Raw genomic sequence first — 9,013 nt, 5'->3', positions numbered from 1 at the left:
AGCATAAATTCAATCCAAAGGAATCCAACTTACAAGTTACCATAAACAATTAAGCCAAAGAAAGTACCATCAATATCAAGCAACAGAACCCATCAAGACATAAAGCAAAAGGCCGACAAATACTTTCCTGGAGGAGGAGGAATCAATTTCAGCGTTCCAGGGATCTTATTAATCCGTCTTCTCTGAAAAAATATTTTTAGTCAGTGATTTCTCAAAATTTACTTTTTTGATTTAAAATTTTTCTTTTTTTAATTTTCTCTCACTTTTGCTCTAAAAGTAAAAAAACATTTGAAGATTGAAAAGATGCAACATGTTAAATACGATGGGAAATGAGACAACAGCCTCACTCGACTCGCTCTCCTATGTCATGGTAATACATCCCTTCCCTTTTTCAGACTCTTAGAAAACACAACACGATCATCTTTGCACCAAAATTATTAGTTGCATCAAAAACAAATAACAACGCAATCGGTTATAACATTTTTTGATACGATGTTATCATTCAAAACAAAATCAAGATGAATTTGTCTCCTTTCCTGACTTTCTCTGTTTCTCTATGGTCTCGTGTCTGGATGAAAACAACGAAGACTTTTCGTTTCTTCCTTTACCCGAGAAATGTCCTCTTCACCGCTCTCTTGTGATGTAGTATCTCTAACGTGGTATAATATCCACGACCAATAATAATTTCAAAATATAGAACAAAAAATTAAAAATATATGAATAGAACTTATTAATATTTAATATACAAACACTAATTTTTACAAGAGACCACTCTTTAGACACTCTTTTCTCTCTACTTTTCTTTTTGTGGTTCAAAATTACAAGTTAAATGCGAAGTCTCATCAAGATATCTTCCATTTCCAGATCTTTGAGGGAAAATATTCTAGATTGTCTAGATTTAAGACCCAAGACCAAAGTTCCAAACTCGTTTTCCATTGTCAAAACCTATATGTACAAACTCTTTAAAATCATTGTGATGAAGTCAACGAAAATTGTGTTGTCACAATCTCACCGAAAGTTTGCATCCTGTCACTAAAATATTCCAGTTGTCTGGTTTGACACTTGCAATGAATCTAAACTAGTGTCAAATACAACACTCACTCAACTTACTCAAAAATCATAACATACCCACTGTGTACTCACAAACCCACAATAAATTACAGACATTATAAAGTGTAGGATCACAACAACTTCACAAATTAACTAATTGGAAGTAGGATATTGGTTTCACAAAAAAGCTTTAGACAGAAAAACTTACTATAGGCCAATTAACCTATACTTAATTGCTCGTCGAAAAGAGTAATTGCAATTTATGTGCTTCCAACTTTAACTAAACACTCACTTAGATACCTTGAACGATAAAACTTTACATACTATACTACAATTTTCTGTCAAGTTTTTTTTCTGTTTTTACATCGACAATAATAAGGCAATCATAGCATGGCATAGCAGTATTGTTGCTTTTCAAAATACCTCGTCCATAATAGCCTGTTGTAAGTTCTTTTAAACGTCACACATAATGAGGGTAAGCATCGCTGGATAATAAACTATTAAACGTACATCTCTGTTCTAATGATTGAATGAAATGATAAAACTATTATTCAAGGACCATCTTTTCAGTTTTGTCTTCCTTTCCTTAAGTTGTCAAGATTTCCTTATCTGACTTGGGCGGTTTGACTCGTCTCCACAAATCATCTATTTTCTCCTTCTAAATCAACCTTGACGACAAAATTCACCTCAAGTTGCAAAAACTACTCACTCAGAGATGCCTACTTTCTTTGATGCAGGCAATATGAACATAAAACCTAGTCAGTAAACCATATATTCTATTTGTTCAATTCTGTAATATGTGTTCTCTGTGCAGAGATTTGTTTACGTTTGTGACGCTGTCGAATTGTATTTTGATAGAAGTCTCTTGGGCAGCTTATTATTGCATTGAGGGAAATTGAAAAGAGTATGGTTTGGTCAGAGGCAATTAGTCTTTTTTATATTACCACCCCACAGATAAAACACTCCCTTCTCACAGACCACACCTTCTCACACCCACTGTAAAATAATATGTTTTATTCTTCATCCCCACTGAATTACACCCCTCTCTAAGTGCCCCGGTAGAACTTTTTCCCTCAGTGGGGATGAAAATTTCTATCAAAATGCCAATGGGGATATAAAATCTATTGTTTCCAGCTCGAAAATTCCAGTGGGGATGGCTATGGAGTGCAATTTTTTACATTCAGTTTTCAATGGGGATAAAATCAAAGAGCAATTTCGCAGTGGGGTTGAAATTTAGGATATCTTTTCCACCGGGGACGATTTTTTGGCCTATTTTTCCACCGGGGTGGGGGGTCCACCGGGTCTGTGACACAGGGGTGTTGAATTTGCTGACTTAAAAACAAAGGAATTTAACCCCCCCCTCATGAAAGATATGGGGAAATCAATCCCAATCGAGTTTCACTTCAGTCCGTTATTTTTACCCTCACTGGCTGAAAAAATCCTACCGGATATACGAGGAGGGGGTGTGATAAAGCCAATCATTTCTTAGCTGATATTCTATCGATCTTAGGGTAGGTAGGAACCCTAGTTCACTGATACTGAAAAGTGCTCAAAAAATACAGTAGTGTTTGAAAGTAAAATCGAAAAGTGGAAGATTTGATTTCGCCGCTATGAAACATAGTAGTTTGTTCCCCCGTTCCGCTTATCCTTTAAAACAAGCTGCGGGCCTTAAAAACGGAGAACTAATGGAAAGACGTTCTAACGGGAGTAAGTGAGTGTCAATATTTAATTTTCAAAACCTATTCATTATAGTTATCTTTCTTATAATCATAAATCTAAATTTAGATTTCGCGGTGGCCATGGTAACAATAAATTTGTTGTTAACGCGAAACTGTTTGTTTTAACAAGACATTCACCTCTGAATGTTCCATTGATAGCAAGCATTCTTAACCACTTTAACTCTGATAAGTATAACTTTTTTAGTCAGTTTTTTGGGGGAGGGGGATTTCATAACTGGAAAACCGAGTGGGAGGTGGAGGGGACCATGTTGGATACTTTAGTGTTATTTGAAGCGGATTCCTTCAAGCGATATTATCAAAAGATAACACTGAGTTTGTACTAAAATCATTACTTAACAGTATTTGCTTGCAAGTTTTCACTTATAGGAAAAGACATTTATTTAACATTGGTATTTTTCCATATATGGTAAATTAGTACTAGTAATCGTATGGTTTGGAGTGCAATTAACCTTTTCAGCCCGGCAGACGTGTATACACGTCGAGCATACGTTCCGGCAGACGTGTATACACGTCTTTTTGACATAGTGATCTTCTAAGCTATATTTCTCCCATTGGCTTCTTTGCTAGCCGTAGAAGTAAAGAAAAACGGAAAGTAGAGGTTCTAAGCTTTCTTTTGATATATGGTGATGTAATGTTTTGATCACGTGGTGAGGCAGCAGATTTCGTAGAAAAAGTAGAGAAAAACACTGAATCAAGATGGCGACCAAGAAATGGGTTTTTCAAACTTACTGCTAAAGCTCTTGGATTTTTTGACTGGTTTAGGCCACTTTTCTTCATGGAAACATTGTTTTTATAATGGCAAAACATCCAGTAAGTATATCCTATATTTTTTGTTTTGTTTTTAGCATAAAAATTCCATTTATTTGTCATTTTGACCACTTTTCTCGACAAACCATAGGCGGGTCGACCCAAACTTACAGTACTTTTAACTTTTTCTTCAGGTTGGAGCATGGAAAGTTGACAAATCCAATGCAAAAGTGGTTTCTGCACCTCATATATTTCAAAGGAGCACCAAAGAATTTGAAAAGCCTGGATTTATGTTGAATTGCACTACTTCTTTCACTCCTCTCCAAGCACCAGCGACGGTCGATCGATCCCCGAAATTCTTGGCTCATAACGATGTCCTGATTACAGTTTATATGGATCAAAATGATAGCAGGAACCACATAACAGCCACATGGAATTATTATGATGACATTTAGCATCCCTTATGGTCAAAAGAGACCAGATTTGATAGCAATGAGTTTGCCTCAAAAGGCTTACGGTTTTTGGAAACTTTGCAACTGTCGCCGACTATGCCATCTAGTTTCACGGTAGCCGATACCCTTCAAAAGCTTCAGGAGCTAAGAATACTGACTGAAAGTGTTGCTTAGATAGTTGGGAAATACTTTTACACCATTTTTGATGTTGTAGCTGCTTCTAGAAACAGATTATCATCAAAATACTTCAAAATTGTATGTATTGGATTTTTTTAGCCGAAAATCGTGATTTTTGGCAAAAGTGACCGATATTTGGGCGGCTGGTGTGACACATACAGATTTTTCTGGATGCTGATTTTTGGTATATTACTTCAAAATGATGTATAGATTGATAAATAGCCAAAGACAGATTTTTTAATTAACTTCCCCCCACTTTTTTTTGCTCTAGAAGTGAAAAATGCAGAAAAAGTGACATTACCGCAAAACGTGAAAAAAAACTGTGGTTTACGTGATGCTACCATTTTTGTTGGAATATTCTATTTGGATTGGTACCTGGTCTAAAAGTTGTAGAATTTAATTAGCTTTTCAGGGATACCTTACTTTTTTTCTAAAGATTCATAGTTCTTGAGTTATGATAAAATAACTGAACATGTCTATTTTCTGAAAAAATGTTGCGCGCTGACAGCGTGAAAATTTAAAAAGTTGCGCGCTGGAAAGGTTAACGATTAATCACGAGTAACAAAGGAGAAAATAGTAATTTGCACGAGTCCGAAGGACGAGTGCAAATTACGGTATTTTCTCCTTTGTTACGAGTGATTAATCGTTAATTGCACGACAAAACATACGATTCCGAGGTAATCGTCAGTAAACATTCGAAAACCTCCTTTTTTTCTTTTGTTTAAAAAGAAAACATTGCAATGTAATTTTTCTTTGTTTTCAATTAAAAGAAGCTATTGTAACGTAAAATGTGTTTGTTCTTTTTTATATTGAAGAAAAAAATGTCTTTGTATTTTATTACATAGTAAAAAAAAGTCTCTGGGAGAGAAAAGAAAAGAGAACAAAAGTGTCCCCCCGCCGAAGAGTGCAAAAAGTGGTAATAGTGCAATTAACGATTAATTGCACTCCTCTAAACCAATCAGATTCGAGTAATTTTGCACGGCTGACGATTATACCAAGTATATACCATACCTTAAGTATTTGGACTGTTTGCTGTTAAGTTTGGTAACTAGGTGCGAATAATGTTTCAATCAAAAAGCAACAAATTATTTTGAAAACTGCTTCAGCAACAAATTTAAACTGTAAAATGACTCACTTTTCTCGACTTTTTGCTCAGTTAACCAAATATTGTTATAGAAGACACAAAACGATGGAAGCGAAGCTAATTTCTGCCAATACTATAAATTCATTGTGGTGTTTCTTTCAGCTAAATCTGAGTTCAACCATTTCACTTTATTCCGATTTAGTGATTTGGTCAGATCAATCAACTCAGCTTACATCAAGTAGAAACATTGAGTTTACTTTCCCTTCATCCATCCATTATTATCAATGTTCAAAATTAATCTACAATGCAACAACGGTAGCCCTCAAATAAATCTGTAAAAGTTTCGATTATAAACCGATGACCACCAAACGAAAGTCTCAACCCTAGATCTTAATTCAGACTTCTAAAAACCAACAAATTCAATAAAAAATTTATCAATGAGTGACTAAAATTTGTTTTGGGACAGGTTAGCTTTTAGCGTGAAAGACAACACAACGTAACGAAACTTAAAACAACATTACGTCATTGTGATATCAGCAATTTCTGTCTCAAAGACATAATTTGATCCACAAATATTTTAAGTTTCTCTGACTGGTGTGACGTTCGAAAAAATTTCATTTTATTTTTGTTTCGTCGAGAAGCTTTTTTTTCACTGCAATAAAAGGGTGAGGGTTTTACTGATTTTGGGCCTTTGTAACTTAGCTTAAAGTAAGATAGCCCTAAAAAAGATGTATGACGAAGATTAACCTAACCAATGATACACAAAGCAAAACAAAGATGGTGGTTTGTTTATTCAAGTGAACAAAAAGTCGTTCTCGATAATTGTGGTCAAATTAACCAACGTGTAAAAATGACACATCATCCCGTTATAATGTTACGTCATATTAAGCGCTTAAAATCTTTAGCAAGACACAAAAGATTAGCTAACCATGACTTTTATTTATCTCACTCCTTCGACTTTCACCTAAACTTTTACTTTCATATCGGAAAGGTTTTCAAACCGCAATTAAAATGACAAGAAAGAAAATGTGAATGGCAAAAATGTGTCCACATTATTGATCTGTATTTACCGGTATTCATAAAATTAACTGGTCATGTTATTAACGCGAATTGACTAGGGTCATGTTCATTATAACCGTCAAACAAAATTTGAGCCATGGTAATTTTCAAAAACCTTGCTTTCAAATTAATAAATTGTCGCACTCTTTTTAACCCGCGTTAAAAACTTGAGTATTTGTGTAAGTGCAAAGAGGTTAAACCTGGTCTAGTGTAAGCCTTAAGAGCTTTTTATGAATTATACTATTTTCTGGCGCTATCTAAATCATGTTAAAGCTACGACCTTGTACCAGAACTTGTACTAGAGTCGGTATTAGAACAGTAGCAAAAAATAACGCCTAGATGGAGGAAAAGTTGCATGGTCAGTAGAAAAGGGGTTTTAATTTAAAAACTGGGTGCAAGGTTAAAAGATTGCAACATTTTTCAAGGATCGTTTGTCCATAGTTTGAGGTAAGATAATAGAAAAGAACGAATTAATTAAATTTCAGTATTTAAATTGGAGAATCAACTAAATAAAATGACATTAATTTACAACACATTTAAATAATGGTACACTGACAACAATAACATTCGTTGTCCATAAACATCTCCTTTACATGGTGTCCTGTCAGAAGTTCCGATTTAATGGAGTGTCTTTTACCTCGGTTATTCCGTACGTTCGGCGTTACCGGACCACCGTCTGTACTCGATAAATATTCTTTAGCGACCGTGGTCGTGGTGGACTCTAAGTCACTTTCTCGGCACTCCTGACCGGTTTCCAGTGAGGGTAAAGAGATAGTGTATTCTGACCAACTCGAGTTCAAACTACAACATGATAAATCCGAAACGGATTTCCTTTTGTTGGAAATGGAATGTGTATAAGAAGCCGATAAGTGATCGGGATTCAATGAAATTTCGGGGTAGTCCGAATCTTCGTTTGAGGTTATATCAGTGTCTCTTTGACGATGTATCGAGCGGACTTGCGAACGATTTCCACTGTATAAAACCGTTGCATCGTCACTTTCAGTAGTTCCGTAACTTTTGGTTTTCACCCTCAGGATGAGCGTTTGTTCTTCGCCTGTGTCTGCTCTCCTTCGCTGTTTTACGTTGTCATTCCTCTTGGATTTGAAGAAGGAAAAAGGGAAAGTGCCGCCAGATGATTTTGTGCGATTTCGAGGATGGTCTTTTGTTGGTGATTCGAAATAGGAGCTGTCAGAGTCAGTGTGTTCGTGAATGTGACGGATTGTGTGAACCGTGAGTGCTTTCCGAAGCTCCCCCGCAGGTGCTGAACGAGATAGCATGCTGCTTGAAGGGCGTGCGTTTCGATGACGCGCTTTCCTTCGACTTGGTAGGTCATCATCTTCGTCGTTCGTCTCACTTAGCCCTTCTAAAATAATCTGTCGAACTCGATCATCCAGCTGATGCTGACAGTTCAAAAGACCTGAACTGTTTTCATCTGGTTGAATATCTTCCTCGTTGATTATAATCGGAATTTGACTTATCGAGTCATTCAGTAGCCCTTCGCTAGTATTTCGTCTCGATGAGTGATAATGCTCACTACCGGTGACGTAATCATCTTCACTCGATAACCCAGGTCTTTCTTCAACCGATCGTAATCTGGTTATGAAGGGAGTTTCAACCAAGGCTTCATTTCTTACATTAGACTCTTTTTGTTGTTCAGAGACCGCGGGTAACAGGCTAGTCTGTTCGTCTTTCGTAGAGTTCGTTTGTTTGCCATGGGAACCGTACCACCAGTCAGTAATGGTGGAAGTCAAAGGAGCATAATAATTAATTGTCTTCAACATCTTGTCCATCTAAGTATCTTTATCATGTTATGCTAAATGAAAAAGTGAAAATAACTACATGGTGTCCCTAATTAAAGTATCGAGTTTGAACATGCGATTGAGTAGAAAAGTTTGTGTGTGTTATCGCTAAAATATAAGAGCGTTCTCCATCACACAGGCTTATTACAAAAGGTAGTTACAACGTATAAATTAATCGTAATGACAAAGAAAAAAGAGGGAGAGCTTAAAATACAATTTTGTGAACACGCACATAAAACTTTCTACTCAATCGCATGTTCAAACTCGATACTTTAATTAGGGACACCCTGTATAACAGTAAAGGGAAAACTCTCTGTACCAGAGACCCCTTTTTCTCTGATACTCAACTAAAGCATAGACAGAATTGTAATAAGGGATCTTACATCTTTTCATACACTATAATAAGACCATGTCCAGACGTTACGGTTTCGTATCGCTCCGGTGTGGTATTTCTTACAAATAGGAAGTGTTCATACTCGTTTCGGAACGTTTCGGAGCAGTTCCGTTCCGATGAAAAAATTGGAGCGAAACCGTTTCGATCTGTTTTGCTTTATAACGTCTTCTTTTTTGACGTTTCCAATTTAAACGTTCACACAATGTTTCGGAACCGTTTCGTTTCGGAGTGAAACGGAATGTAGCGTGTGAACGTGGTCTAACTTGGTTCCAACACCAAGTAGTAATAAGAATTCTGGTAAACTCGCCCACATTGTAAAAAAAACAAACTGGTCCAACTGTAAAGTTGTCAGATCAAAAACTCATGGCTAAGATCAAACACACAGAATGTCATGGTGATTTTACCCCTCAGACATGAAAAGTCTTGCATTCAGAGACTTTGATCTTTCTCGCTGGAAGTGAACTTTGGCTTTTCTATCGTAACAAGTTTTACTGACATTGCCCTTTTACCTA

General features: G+C 36.2%; 1 long non-coding RNA gene across 1 annotated transcript; it reads left to right on the top strand.

The window, feature by feature from the left end:
• The first annotated feature begins 3,493 nt into the window (after window positions 1-3,493).
• On the top strand, window positions 3,494-4,500 carry LOC136816536 (uncharacterized). The gene is made up of 2 exons (XR_010847935.1): window positions 3,494-3,599; window positions 3,731-4,500. It is a non-coding gene; the product is annotated as an uncharacterized lncRNA (long non-coding RNA).
• Window positions 4,501-9,013: the final 4,513 nt, after the last annotated feature.

This window comes from Clytia hemisphaerica, unplaced genomic scaffold (assembly GCF_902728285.1).
Source record: "Clytia hemisphaerica strain Z4C2 unplaced genomic scaffold, Clytia hemisphaerica genome assembly, whole genome shotgun sequence".
Classification (NCBI taxonomy): Eukaryota; Metazoa; Cnidaria; class Hydrozoa; order Leptothecata; family Clytiidae; genus Clytia; species Clytia hemisphaerica.
Note: the sequence above shows the minus strand (reverse complement) of the source record. Positions and strands in the feature narration are given on the sequence as shown.